This window comes from Mustelus asterias, chromosome 2 (genome assembly GCF_964213995.1).
Source record: "Mustelus asterias chromosome 2, sMusAst1.hap1.1, whole genome shotgun sequence".
Taxonomy (NCBI): Eukaryota; Metazoa; Chordata; class Chondrichthyes; order Carcharhiniformes; family Triakidae; genus Mustelus; species Mustelus asterias.
Window position 1 is genome coordinate 17,721,909 of NC_135802.1, and position 13,023 is coordinate 17,734,931.

General features: G+C 46.1%; 1 protein-coding gene across 9 annotated transcripts in view; it reads right to left on the minus strand.

Moving 5' to 3' along the window:
* The window catches only part of LOC144506100 (5'-AMP-activated protein kinase subunit gamma-2-like), a 496,688-nt gene that overhangs the window by 322,042 nt on the left and 161,623 nt on the right, over positions 1-13,023 (minus strand). The gene's annotated exons all lie outside the window — the stretch shown is intronic.

A 13,023-nucleotide genomic window follows, 5' to 3' on the forward strand; every position in this document is an offset into this window, starting at 1 on the left:
GACTCAACAAATAAGACCCTCCCCATTCCCACCACCTCCCTAACTGTATCCAAACAAAAACACCAATAGCTGCCTGTTTAGTGTTATCTTCAATGCCACGTCTACTGATTATTGTGTCACCACTAATTAAATTGTTATTCTTACATTGAGAATTATCTAGACAATATGACTTCTGTGTTATCAGATTGTTTCTTAAAAAAATTAACAAACTGGCTCCTCTGCCTAGTGGGGACAAGTCAACATGTTCAAGACCTTGAATAAGGAATTTAGCCCTGTTTAAACCATTTAAACATTGATACTGTGAGCCTGAACTTAACATGGACCAACACTATTAACAGTATCATTTAACGGAAGTATTTCTTTAATACACATCTGCTTATATTTATACCAGATATCAGTGAGCTGGAAAAATAAATTGGCCAGTGAAGCATTCATACGCCTCAACGAACACTACTACATGCATTTATACATTTCCCCTCAACAGAAATAAAAGATCCCAATGCGCTTCACACGCATAAACCATTGAAAACATTCTTTCTGGTTGTACCACAGCTTGCTATGGCTCCTGCTCTGCCCAAGACCGCAAGGAACTACAAAAAGTTGTGAATGTAGCCCAATCCATCACGCAAACCAGCCTCCCATCCATTGACTCTGTCTACACTTCCCGCTGCCTCGGCAAAGCAGCCAGCATAATCAAGGACCCCAGGCATCCCGGACATTCTCTCTTCCACCTTCTTCCGTCGGGAAAAAGATACAAAAGTCTGAGGTCACGTACCAACCGACTCAAGAACAGCTTCTTCCCTGCTGCTGTCAGACTTTTGCATGGACCTTCCTTATATTAAGTTGATCTTTCTCTATACCCTAGCTATGACTGTAACACTACATTCTGCACCCTCTTGCTTCCTTCTCTATGAACAGTGCTCAGTCTGTATAGCGTGCAAGAAACAATACTTTTCACTGTATACCAATACATGTGACAATAATAAATCAAATCAAATAAACATAGAAAATAGGAAGGAGTGTGAAGCCATTTGACTCTTCAAGCCCACTCAACCATTAAATATGGCTGATCCTTTATCTCAAAGCTGTACTCCTGCGCTCTCCTCATTCCCCTTCACACCCTTTGGCTTTCAGCCAAAGCCTTTGGCTTTCAGGACCTCATTCCTCTTTATACCTATGTCATTGGTACCAATGTGGACCACGACCTCTGCCTGTTCACGCTCCTCCTTCAAAATGTTCAGTGACGCCCTTGGTCCTGGCACCAAGGAGGTAACACAGCATCCTGGTGTGACATCTGCAGCCCCCCACGTCCCCCCTGCCGCCATGCAGTTGAGCCACTCGTGTTGCCACGGACCTGACTCTCGCTGCATTCCCCTGAGAAACCACCTTCCCAACAGTATCCAAACAAAAAACGTGTTAGAGAGGGAGATAGATTCAGGGGACTCTTGCACTATCTTGCCTCGTGCTTTTGCTCTGTCTGGCAGACTGGTAGCACAGTGGGTTAGCACTGCAGCCTTACAGCGCCAGGGACCCGGGTTCAATTCCTGGCTTCGGGTGAGTGTGTGGAGTTTGCACGTTCTCCCCGTGTCTGCGTGGGTTTCCTCCGGGTACTCTGGTTTCCTCCGACAGTCCAAAGATGTGCGGGTTAGGTGGATTGGCTATGCTAAATTGGTGTCCAAGGATGTGTAGGTTTGGGTAGATTAGCCATGGTAAAGCCATGGGGTTACAAGGATAGGGCAGAGGGGAGGGATTAGGTGGGATGCTCTTTCGGAAAGTCTGTGCGGATTCGATGGGTCAGATGGCCTCTTTCTGCACTGTCGGGATTCAATGATTTTATTTCCTGTCTGCCTGTGCATTCTTTCCCTGCAGTGTGACCACCTCACTGTACATGCTATCCACGAACATCTCATCCTTGCAGATGATCCACAGTGACTCCAATCACGGTCCAGTTCCAAAGCATGGATTTCGAGTAGTTACAGCTGGAGACAACTCTTGCACGCGTAGTCACCCAGGACAGTGGAATTGTCCCTGATGTCCCACGCCGCACAGGAGGAGCATTCCACATGGCTGAGCCGCCCTGTCACGACTTATCCTTAAATTCCTCCCTTAAATTTTACTTCCTCCAGTTTAGGATTTGTTAGGGAGAGTGAAAATACTCACCAGGTACAGCTGCCGCTCTGACACCAAACACATAAGCAATTATGAGGACAGGTGAGCAAAAGCTTGGCAAAGTGGTAGGTTTTTAAGCATGTCTTAAAGGAGAGGAGGGAGTCGGAGGAATTCTAGGGAGGGAATTTTAGAGATTAGGCCCTGGGAATCTGCTGGATTGGCTGTCAGTATTGGAATGAATTAAATAGGGGAAGTCAAAGTTCGAAGGGCACAGAGATTGGAGGTTGCATGGCTGAACAATGCCATGGAGGGATCTAATGATAGAACATAGAACAGTACAGCACAGAACAGGCCCTTCGGCCCACGATGTTGTGCCGAGCTTTATCTGAAATCAAGATCAAGCTATCCCACTCCCTATCATCCTGGTGTGCTCCATGTGCCTATCCAATAACCGCTTAAATGCTCCTAAAGTGTCTGACTCCACTATCACTGCAGGCAGTCCATTCCACATCCCAACCACTCTCTGCGTAAAGAACCTACCTCTGATATTCTTCCTATATCTCCCACCATGAACCCTATAGTTATGCCCCCTTGTAATAGCCCCACCCACCCGAGGAAATAGTCTTTGAACGTTCACTCTATCTATCCCCCTCATCATTTTATAAACCTCTATTAAGTCTCCCCTCAGCCTCCTCTGCTCCAGAGAGAACAGCCCTAGCTCCCTCAACCTTTCCTCATAAGACCTACCCTCCAAACCAGGCAGCATCCTGGTAAATCTCCTTTGCACTCTCTCCAATGCTTCCACATCCTTCTTATAGTGAGGTGACCAAAACTGCACACAATATTCCAAATGTGGTCTCACCAAGGTCCTGTACAGTTGCAGCATAACCCCACGGCTCTTAAACTCCAACCCCCTGTTAATAAAAGCTAAGTAAGAAGTTTAACAACACCAGGTTAAAGTCCAACAGGTTTATTTGGTAGCAAAAGCCACACAAGCTTTCGGAGCTGCAAGCCCCTTCTTCAGGTGAGTGGGAATTCTGTTCACAAACAGAGCATATAAAGACACAGACTCAATTTACATGAATAATGGTTGGAATGCGAATACTTACAACTAATCAAGTCTTTAAGAAACAAAACAACGTGAGTGGAGAGAGCATCAAGACAGGCTAAAAAGATGTGTATTGTCTCCAGACAAGACAGCCAGTGAAACTCTTTGGGGGTTACAGATAGTGTGACATGAACCCAATATCCCGGTTGAGGCCGTCCTCGTGTGTGCGGAACTTGGCCATCAGTCTCTGCTCAGCGACTCTGCGCCGTCGTGTGTCGCGAAGGCCGCCTTGGAGAACGTTTACCCGAATATCAGAGGCCGAATGCCCGTGACCGCTGAAGTGCTCCCCAACAGGAAGAGAACAGTCTTGCAGGTTCGAACAAGACTTCTTCACCGCACGGGACCTTCAACCGATGCTATACACTAGATACATCGATGACATTTTCTTCCTTTGGACTCATGGTGAACAATCACTGAAACAACTCTATGATGACATCAACAAGTTCCATCCCACCATCAGACTCACCATAGACTACTCTCCGGAATCGGTTGCATTCTTGGACACACGCATCTCCATTAAGGACGGTCACCTCAGCACCTCACTGTACCGCAAGCCCACGGATAACCTCACGATGCTCCACTTCTCCAGCTTCCACCCTAAACACGTTAAAGAAGCCATCCCCTACGGACAAGCCCTCCGTATACACAGGATCTGCTCGGATGAGGAGGATCGCAACAGACACCTCCAGACGCTGAAAGATGCCCTCATAAGAACAGGATATGGCGCTCGACTCATTGATCAACAGTTCCAACGCGCCACAGCGAAAAACCGCACCGACCTCCTCAGAAGACAAACACGGGACACAGTGGACAGAGTACCCTTCGTTGTCCAGTACTTCCCCGGAGCGGAGAAGCTACGGCATCTCCTCCGGAGCCTTCAACATGTCATTGATGAAGACAAACATCTCGCCAAGGCCATCCCCACACCCCCACTTCTTGCCTTCAAACAACCGCACAACCTCAAACAGACCATTGTCCGCAGCAAACTACCCAGCCTTCAGGAGAACAGTGACCATGACACCACACAACCCTGCCACAGCAACCTCTGCAAGACGTGCCGGATCATCGACACAGATGCCATCATCTCACGTGAGAACACCATCCACCAGGTACACGGTACATACTCTTGCAACTCGGCCAATGTTGTCTACCTGATACGCTGCAAGAAAGGATGTCCCGAGGCATGGTACATTGGGGAAACTATGCAGATGCTGCGACAACGGATGAATGAACACCACTCGACAATCACCAGGCAAGACTGTTCTCTTCCTGTTGGGGAGCACTTCGGCGGTCACGGGCATTCGGCCTCTGATATTCGGGTAAGCGTTCTCCAAGGCGGCCTTCGCGACACACGACGGTGCAGAGTCGCTGAGCAGAAACTGATAGCCAAGTTCCGCATACACGAGGACGGCCTCAACCGGGATATTGGGTTCATGTCACACTATCTGTAACCCCCACAGAGTTTCACTGGCTGTCTTGTCTGGAGACAATACACATCTTTTTAGCCTGTCTTGATGCTCTCTCCACTCACATTGTTTTGTTTCTTAAAGACTTGATTAGTTGTAAGTATTCGCATTCCAACCATTATTCATGTAAATTGAGTCTGTGTCTTTATATGCTCTGTTTGTGTACAGAATTCCCACTCACCTGAAGAAGGGGCTTGCAGCTCCGAAAACTTGTGTGGCTTTTGCTACCAAATAAACCTGTTGGACTTTAACCTGGTGTTGTTAAACTTCTTACTGTGTTTACCCCAGTCCAACGCCGGCATCTCCACATAATAAATGCTAACACACTATAGGCCTTCTTCACAGCTCTATCCACTTGAGTGGCAACCTTTAGAGATCTGTGGATATGGACCCCAAGATCTCTCTGTTCCTCCACAGTCTTCACAACCCTACCTTTGACCCTGTAATCCACATTTAAATTAGTCCTACCAAAATGAATCACCTCACATTTATCAGGGTTAAACTCCATTTGCCATTTTTCGGCCCAGCTTTGCATCCTATCTATGTCTCTTTGCAGCCTACAACAGCCCTCCACCTCATCCACTACTCCACCAATCTTGGTGTCATCAGCAAATTTACTGATCCACCCTTCAGCCCCCTCCTCTAAGTCATTAATAAAAATCACAAAGAGCAGAGGACCAAGCACTGATCCCTGTGGCACTCCGCTAGCAACCTGCCTCCAGGCCGAACATTTTCCATCCACCACCACCCTCTGTCTTCGATCAGACAGCCAGTTACCTATCCAATCGGCGAACGTTCCCTCTATCCCACAGCTCCTCACTTTCATCATAAGCCAACCATGGGGGACCTTATCAAACGCCTTACTAAAATCCATGTATATGACATCAACTGCCCTACCTTCATCAACACACTTAGTTACCTCCTCAAAAAATTCTATCAAATTTGTGAGGCACGACTTGCCCTTCACGAATCCGTGCTGACTATCCCGGATTAATCCGCATCTTTCTAAGTGGTCGTAAATCCCATCCCGAAGGACCTTTTCCATCAATTTACCAACCACCGAAGTAAGACTAACCGGTCTATAATTACCAGGGTCATTTCTATTCCCTTTCTTAAACAGAGGAACAACATTCGCCACTCTCCAGTCCTCTGGCACCATCCCCGTGGACAGTGAGGACCCAAAGATCAAAGCCAAAGGCTCTGCAATCTCATCTCTTGCCTCCCAAAGAATCCTAGGATATATTTCATCAGGCCCAGGGGACTTATCGACCTTCAGTTTATTCAAAACTGCCAGGACATCCTCCCTCCGAACATCTATTTCCTCCAGCCTATTAGCCTGTAACACCTTCTCTTCCTCAAAAACATGGCCCCTCTCCTTGGTGAACACTGAAGAAAAGTATTCATTCATCACCTCGCCTATCTCTACTGACTCCATACACAAGTTCCCACTACTGTCCTTGATCGGCCCTAACCTCACCCTGGTCATTCTTTTATTCCTCACATAAGAGTAAAAAGCCTTGGGGTTTTCCTTGATCAGACCCACCAAGAACTTCTCATGTCCCCTCCTAGCTCTCCTAAGCCCCTTTTTCAGCTCATTCCTTGCTAACTTGTAACCCTCAATCGAGTCATCTGAACCTTGTTCCTCATCCCGACATAAGCTTCCCTCTTCCTTTTCACAAGACATTCCACCTCTTTCACGAACCATGTTTCCCTCACTCGGCCATTTCCTCCCTGCCTGACAGGGACATACCTATCAAGGACACCCAGTATTTGTTCCTTGAAAAAGTTCCACTTTTCATTAGTGCCTTTCCCTGACAGTTTCTGTTCCCATCGTATGCCCCCTAATTCTTGCCTAATCGCATCATAATTACCTGAGAATTGTAAAATTGAGACATTGCTGGACAATGTAGGTCAGTGAACACAGTGGTAATTGGGAAGCAGAACTTTGGGCAAGTTAGGATACAGGCAGCAGAGATTGGATGAGCTGGTGGGGACCAGGTAGGAGGTCAGCTGGGAGAACAAAGAACAAAGAAAATTACAGCACAGGAACAGACCCTTCGGCCCTCCAAGCCTGCACCGACCATGCTGCCTGTCTGAACTAAAACCCCCTACCCTTCTCTCTATTCCCATCCTATTCATGTATTTGTCCAGACGCCCCTTAAAAGTCATTATCGTATCTGCTTCCACTACCTCATCCAGCAGCGAGTTCCAGGCACCCACCACCCTCTGTGTAAAAAACTTTCCTCGTACATCTCCTTTAAACCTTGCCCCTCGCACCTTAAACCTATGCCCCCTAGTAAATGACTCTTCCACCCTGGGAAAAAGCTTCTGACTATCCACTCTGTCCATGCCTCTCATAATCTTGTAGACTTTTATCAGGTCGTTTCTCAAACTCCGTCATTCCAGTGAGAACAAACCAAGTTTCTCCAACACTGCCATTGTTGAGTCAAGAGGAGACATTTCTTCACCCAAAGAGTGGTGAGCCTGTGGAATTCATTACCACAGGAAGTAGTTGATGCCAAAACATTGAATGCATTGAAGAGGCGGCTGGATATAGCACTTGGGGCGAATGGGATCAAAGGTTATGAGGAGAAAGCAGGATTAGGCTATTGAGTTGGATGATCAGTCATGATCGTAATGAATGACGGAGCAGGCTCGAAGGGCCAAATGGCCTCCTCCTACCCCTATCTTCTATGTTTCTAAGAGGTAACAAAGGTATGGTTGAGGGTTTCAGCAGCAGATGGACTGAGACAGGGAATTGTACAATCATAGGCAATCTTGGTGATAAAGAGGATTTGGGGTCAGAAGCTGAACTCGGGGTCAGATAGAATGCCAAGGTTATGAACAACGTTTCAACCTCAGGCAGTGACTGGGGAAGGCTGGAGTCTGCATCAGGAACCAAAGACAATGGAACAACAATGGTTCGTGTGTCAGAAGGACAACATTCAACACTGGATATCCATTTAATGCAAACATAGATGGAACAGATTATGACTGAAATAAGGTCAATAGCCTTGCTGGGGAAAGAGCCAGTGTAATGGAGGACTGGAGAGTGGCGAATGTGGTTCCTCTGTTTAAGAAAGGGAATAGAAATGACCCTGGTAATTATAGACCGGTTAGTCTTACTTCGGTGGTCGGTAAGTTGATGGAAAAGGTCCTTAGGGATAGGATTTACAACCGTTTAGAAAGATGCAGCTTAATCCGGGATAGTCAGCACAGATTTGTGAAGGGCAAGTCTTGTCTCACAAATTTGATAGAATTTTTTGAGGAGGTAACTAAGTGTGTTGATGAAGGTAGTGCAGTTGATGTCATATACATGGATTTTAGTAAGGCGTTTGATAAAGTCCCCCACGGTCGGCTTATGAAGAAAGTAAGGATGTGTGGGATAGAGGGAAGTTTGGCCGATTGGATAGGTAACTAGCTATCTCACAGAAGACAGAGGGTGGTGGTGGATGGAAAATTTTCGGACTGGAAACCGGTTACCAGCGGAGTGCCACAGGGATCAGTGCTTGGTCCTCTGCTCTTTGTAATTTTTATAAATGACTTGGTGGAGGGGGCTGAAGGGTGGATCAGTAAATTTGCTGATGACACCAAGATTGGTGGAGTAGTGGATGAGGTGGAGGGCTGTTGTAGGCTGCAAAGAGATATAGATAGGATGCAGAGCTGGGCTGAAAAATGGCAAATGGAGTTTACCCCTGACAAATGCGAGGTGATTCATTTTGGTAGGACAAATTTAAATGTGGATTACAGGGTCAAAGGTAGGGTTCTGAAGAATGTGGAGGAACAGAGAGATCTTGGGGTTCATATCCATAGATCTCTGAAGGTTGCCACTCAAGTGGATAGAGCCGTGAAGAAGGCCTATAGTGTGTTGGCGTTCATTAACAGGGGGCTTGAGTTTAAGAGCCGTGGGGTTATGCTGCAACTGTACAGGACCTTGGTGAGACCGCATTTGGAATATTGTGTGCAGTTCTGGTCACCTCACTACAAGAAGGATGTGGAGACATTGGAAAGAGTGCAAAGGAGATTTACCAGGATGCTGCCTGGTTTGGAGGGTAGGTCTTATGAGGAAAGGTTGAGGGAACTTGGGCTTTTTTCTTTGGAGCGGAGGAGGTTGAGAGGAGACTTGATAGAGGTTTATAAGATGATGAGGGGGATAGATAGAGTGAACGTTCAAAGACTATTTCCTCGGGTGAATGGAGCGGTAACTAGGGGGCATAACTATAGGGTTCATGGTGGGAGATATAGGAAGGATGTCCGAGGTAGGTTTTTTACTCAGAAAGTGGTTGGGGTGTGGAATGGACTGCCTGCAGGGATAGTGGAGTCAGAAACTTTAGGAACATTTAAGAAGCTATTGGATAGGCACATGGAGTACTTCGGGATGATAGGGAGGAAATAGCTTGATCTGGGTTTCAGACAAAGCTCGGTACAACATCGTGGGCTGAAGGGCCTGTTCTGTGCTGTACTGTTCTATGTTCTATTCTATGTTCTATGTAATAGGAAGACATCAGGTTTTGGGTTCAAGTAAGATGATATTAAACCTGTGATTTTGCAAAATGGAAAGAAAGGACATTTCAATCCAAACCAATTTTATAATTGCCAGATGACACCCATCCCCTTCAACATTGCACAATGTCGAACAAGCCAACATTGAAGCACAAATCCTCTTAAGGCTGCCTATAATTGCCCTGCATGTTTGAAATTACCTCTCAGGTTAGTTAATAAGTCAGACTGCAAAATAGAAATCTTGCCTTTCTTTGAGGGAAACCATTTCAGAAACTGCAGGCATGTGAGCCCCAATAATTATTGGGATGGGGAGGGTGGGTGAGAAAAGGAATGTCGTGGATGATAAACCTGGAAGTAATGGTTACCCAAGGCTAATTTTTAAAAAAATTCATTTGTGGGTCATGGGCGTCGCCAGCATTTATTGCCCATCCCTAGTTGCCCGAGGACAGTTGAGAGTCAACCACATTGCTGGAGCATCTGTGGAGAGAGAATAGAACCAATGTTTTGAATCTAAACCACATTGCTGTGGCTCTGGAGTCACATGTAGGCCACATTAGTGAACCAGATGGGTTTTTACCAGCAATCAACAATGGTTTCATGGTCATCAGTCAAACCTAATGGAGATTGGAAGTCAGGAGGGAGTCAGATTTTGGGAGTAGTGTCTGATCGTGGGATCCTGATCATCAGAGTCCCAATCTGTGGCCGCCATAGTGGGTTTGCTGGTTGGGCTGGAAGAAACACGCTTGCCTTGACGTACAAGTAACGCTGTGGAGAGAGAATAGAGCCAACGTTTCGAGTCTGGATGACCCTTCATCAGAGCTTAAAACATTGGCTCTATTCTCTCTCCGCAGATGCTGAGATTTTCCAGCATTTCCTGTTTTTGTTTCAGATTCCAGCATCCACAGTAGTTTGCTTTTATTTGAAGATAGATAGAAATGTTTTAAGGCAATGGAAGGGGGGAGGGGGAGAAGGAAGAACAAAATGAAAGGTGTATGATAGGGTGGTGGACATTAAGCGACAAAAGATTTCATGGTACAAAGCGAGTACTAATGGGTATATAAAAGAAGCAAAATGTGTGTCCAGATGAGGTGGGGATTGGCTTTGTGGCAGCCTTCTGAATACATGAAAGAATAAAGAAAGAACTGAGACAAGACTGACCCAGCAAAAGAAGAACACAGAGAATAAGTTGCAGGAGGAGGTTCTGATCTAAAATTGTTGAACTCAGAGTTGAGTCTAGAAGGCTGCAGAGTGCCAATCAAAAAATGAGGTGATGTTCTTGCAGGAAGCTTCATTGGAAGACTGTAGGGGGCCAAGGGCATGAAGGTAGAATGGGAGGAAGGTGGAGAATTATAATAAAAGGTAAGAGGAAGTTCAGGGTTATGTTTGTGGACTGAACAGTCTGCATTTGGACAGCCCACTGTAGAGGTCATGATTATTATTATCAATTGTTACAAAAACCCATCTGGTTCACTAATGTCCTTTAGGGAAGGAAATCTGCCATCCTGACCCAGTCTGGCCTATATGTGACTCCAGATCCACAGCCAAGTGGGGTGACTTTTAACTGCCCTCTGCAATGGCCCAGCAAACCACTCAGTTCAAGGGCAATTAGGGACGGGCAACAAACGCTGGCCTTGCCAGCGACACTCGTATCCAGTGAAAGAAAAAATAAAAAGTAGAGGAGACCGCAACGTGAGCAGTGAATACAATATACTAAACTGAAAGACGTTCCAGTAAACCAATGTTTCACTTGCAAGAAATGTTTGGTGCCTTAGATGGTGAGACAAAAGTTGTATCTCCTGTGATGGCATGGGTAGGTGCTGTATGAAAAGGAGGGGTGTTTGGGGTGCGGGGGGAGTCAGTGGGGAGTGGACCGGGTTGTCACAGAGAGAATGATTCCTTTGAAAGAGGAGGAAGATGTGATGGGGTGGGTGGCATTGTGTGGGAGGTGGTGCAAATGTCGGGGGATGATTCCATCGATTATGGAGGCTGGTGGGGTGGAAGCTGAGAACAAGAGGAAGCCTATCATGATGGAGTAAGAGTGCGTGAAATAGAATGGACACGGTTGAGGGTCCTGCTAACCATACGGGGGTGCGGGAGCGGGGTGCTGGGTGGAGAAGAAGCGAGAAATCTTCGGTTGAGGAAGAGGGAAGAGATATCTGAAGCGCTGGTATGGAAAGGTTGCATCAGCACAACAGGTGCAATGGAGACAGAGAAATGGGGAGAATAGAATAGAGTCCTTACAGGGAGCAGGGTGCGAGCAAGTGTGGTCAGGCAGCTTCATTTTATTACAGAGGTTTCTTACCAAGCATAATTAATTTTTGTTTTTTGCAAATTTTCTTTGTTAATTTGCAAGAGCTACTAACATGTGGCTGCAGCCACATAAAAAAGAAAAACTTATTTTGGATTATTTTATATATTTCGTTATACAAATATGCATCTGATGTGGATCCACTATCACCACACAACGCAAAGGTGCAAACGAGAGTATCCTTCAAGCCAGTCAGATGGACATACATAGATACAAATCTTAAGATTGGCATCTGCAGTATATCATTCATTACACAAGTAAGATCAAGACAGCTTGACATCTTAATTCAGACACAGCAAGGCAGTGCACATGTAGTTCAGCAGTCACAAGATCCCAGCAGATAAGAATCCCTATTCGACCCCATCTTAATTCATCCGTCCAAAACAATTCCCCGAATGCAGCCCTTAATCCATTTCTACGAAAGTGAATTCTTTCAACAACCTGCCTCGCAAGTCTATCCTCAACATCATTCATTCCCTGTGTTAAGAACCTCCTGATATCGATTTGAAAGTGACCTGTTGATAGTTTGAACCCTCGTTCTGCTCCCACTGTTGAATTTCAAGCGGTATTAAGTATTCCCCTTTCCCATACCACTTACACTTCTTTATGAGATCACCTCGCAGTTAACTTTTCCAGACAGAAAAGCCCGTACCTCTTCACCTTCTCCCCATGATGTGGACCTTGGGCACCAGAAACCAGCCTGGTCTCTCAAAACAGTTGAACGTTTCCATTATTTCTCAGCAACCAGAACCAGTCACAATGCTCAAGGTGTGGTCTCACCAGGGAATATTTTCTGTGACCTGCTCTGCCTTGCTTTAACTGTGTGACTCAACATACCATTAACTCTGTCGATTGTTGCTCTTCATTGGTTGGAAATGATGAGTACTGAATGCACAAAGACTCTTAGCTCGTCACTTCAAAGACATTCACACGCTCGTCTTTCCTAAATCTCGGGATAACTGTGAAAGTGCAGCGCCAGCAGAAAGATTATTCTTCACTGGAGCCAGGAATGAAAAATGTAATAAGAGTGACGCAATCAGCTCAAACAAGTACATTAGCACAATAATTGTTCCTCAGTTACTGTGGAACCAGGACATAAATAAAAAGCTACAGTCGCCATAGTCCCGGATGACCAGAGGAGCGGTGACAGGTGGTGATTTAACCTGAGGGTCACCACACCTCAGGCAAGGTTGAGAAAGCAGGGGCCTTCATGAATAACCTCAGCCGGTACGGGAATTGAACCCATGTTGTTGGCGTCGTTCTGCATCACTAACCAGCCGTCCAACCAGCTGAGCATAAATAAACTGAGCAACTGAACGGTATCCTCAATTTATAAAATTATGAGAGGTATGGATAGGGTGAACAGTTGGAAGCTTTTTCCCAGGGCAGAAATGACAATTACAAGGGGCACAAGTTCAAGGTAAGGGGGGGAAAGGTTCAGTGGAGATGTGCGGGGGAAGTTTTTTACACAGAGGATGGGAGGGGGCCTGCAATGCACTGCCAAGTGAGGTGGTTGAGGCAGACACGTT